Source organism: Sinocyclocheilus anshuiensis, unplaced genomic scaffold, assembly GCF_001515605.1.
Source record: "Sinocyclocheilus anshuiensis isolate Anshui unplaced genomic scaffold, SAMN03320099.WGS_v1.1 scaffold870, whole genome shotgun sequence".
NCBI classification, from domain to species: Eukaryota; Metazoa; Chordata; class Actinopteri; order Cypriniformes; family Cyprinidae; genus Sinocyclocheilus; species Sinocyclocheilus anshuiensis.
This window is the reverse complement of record NW_015540842.1, coordinates 2,512,119-2,514,436: the sequence shown is the minus strand read 5'-3', so window position 1 is coordinate 2,514,436 and position 2,318 is coordinate 2,512,119. Positions and strand designations below refer to the sequence as shown.

Here is a 2,318-nt window from a genome sequence, read left to right as displayed (position 1 = left end):
AAACAGATTCAGTATTCCTCAAAATGAATAAAAATAATGCAACTCAGAATATGACACAAACCTGCAATAATTAAATTTTAAACAACACAAATATGCTTTATGTATTTAATCCCATTCTATTAACCAATGTCTTTGCTTCTGACCTTCGATGATCCAGTTCAACCGTACTAATAAGCAAAAATTACTCTAGACAGACATTTGTGTGTCTTTTTTTATTGCTGAAGTGTGTTTAAATTTCTTCTTCTGTATTCTACTGTACGGACGTAAATTTACTTTCCCTTCAGCCTGAGGCTTATTCATTTCACTTTTGGTGTGAAAAGGCTTTTATATTTGCCAAAAATAGAACGTTTTTATTTTAAAATCAAACAAGCAAGCCCTGTCCAGATTTAAAAAGTAATGCAAAAGTAACGTAACGCATTACTTTCCATAAAAATTAACTAAGTAACGTAATTAGTTACTTTTTTATGGAGTAACGCAATATTGTAATGCATTACTTTGAAAAGTAACTTTCCCCAACACTGACCATATGTACATTTTCTGAAAGAAAATCAGTGCCTGGTAAAGAATAGTGTTAAAGTTGATTTAGTTTTAGGCTTTAAATACTGCAGCAAAAATAAAACATGATATGGCGTTGCCATGTTAAGTTAATTAGATTAAAGAAAAAAAAAACACCAATCAGAAGTCAGTATGGCAGAATTAACCAATCACCATGCAAATGTAGTGACATCATCGCTGTAGGTTCTTTTCCCGCTGTAGAATATGCATACTTTTTCTACATAAAAAGTAAATTAATTAAATTAAATAAAAAAGTGCCTCATATGAATTTATATGTTTTTAATCCACAATCCATCCACTGTTGCCATTTTGCTACTTTTACACTGTTGCTGTGGGTTGTTTTGTAGTCCACGGGTTTGAGCGAAATGCTATTTTGACGCAAGGGAAAACCGCGGAAAAAACGTGATTGGCCTAGTTTTGATTAGCAATAGTCCTTTTACACATTTCCAGGTTTTTCAGCAGCGGAAGTCGTCATATTGGGTTTACTTCGAGAGCAGTGGATGGGAAAGTACCACAAATATATATTGTTTGCATTCCCATTTGCTCAAATAGCGAAAGAAAATCTAAGCAATAGTGTTTACACGACTTTCAATCAAAGGAAAAAAAATTTTTGACAGAGACTGATAACGGCAGTCAAGAGAGAAAGATGACACATTTACCGTCCCTCCCATAGACGCTGCATTAGAAACACCCTCGCATTTGCGTTAACTACTTTTTCCGTAATTTGCTACAAATGTGATATAATAAAAAGTATAGTGTTATAAATGTACATACATTTAAAACAAAAAAATAAAAAAATTAAAACATTTAGAGGATTTACGTTGTTGATGACCGTTGAAATGCGTCATCACAGTCTTGTGAAAAGGGTCCGTTTGGGCTGGTTTTGTTTCACAAACCTGGCAACCCTGAATCCATCTGCAGTAAACTTTCAGAGGAAAAAGGTACAAAAGCTGTCACTACTGCTGTACCCTTTCAAAAGGTACTGATATGTATGATTTTGGTACTCATATGTACACTTTAGGTACTAGTATGTACCTTTAAGGTACCAATATACCCCCTTAGGGGTAAATAAGGTACAGAGTTGTACTTCTTAAAAAATGTACCGCCTCAGCTTGAGACAGCTTTTGTACCTTTTTTCTTAAAGTGATATATGTCCAGGAATGTATCCACAGAACACCTGCATTCATAATTAATGTACTTTATCTACAGAACTTCTTCACTGAATACAGTACATGCTGAAAATTTGTCAGACACAGTGTGAACTGCACATTATTTACCAAGTAAAAAGCTTGAATCTAGACAGAAAGATAAAACAGACTTTATCACTAATCAAAGTTTGAATGTGTCTGTATGTTAAGTGTTTTAAAGGAACACTCCACTATTTTTGAAAATAGGCTCATTTTCCAACTCCCCTAGAGTTAAACAGTTGAGTTTTATCGTTTTCGAATCCATTCAGCCAATCTCCGGGTCTGGCGGTAGCACTTTTAGCTGCAGCTTAGCATAGATCATTGAATCTGATTAGACCGTTAGCATTTTGCTCAAAAATGACCAAAGAGTTTCGGAAAATAGGCTAACTTCCGCCAACATAACCAACGTGACCACCTACTTGCACAGGGAGCATGCCTTCCATTAGAAGTTACCTAGCTGGGGACTATTTTCAGGCGCTGCGTAATATCATTGCGCCTGCTGCACCCATGGTGCATAAGCAAAGTTCCTTGATTATTACGCCGGAATGAGAGTATAGTTCCTAGCCATATCGGCCT

At 35.5% G+C, this 2,318-nt stretch overlaps 1 protein-coding gene across 1 annotated transcript in view; it reads left to right on the top strand.

Moving 5' to 3' along the window:
* The window catches only part of LOC107687553 (procollagen C-endopeptidase enhancer 2-like), a 17,716-nt gene that overhangs the window by 1,029 nt on the left and 14,369 nt on the right, over positions 1–2,318 (top strand). The gene's annotated exons all lie outside the window — the stretch shown is intronic.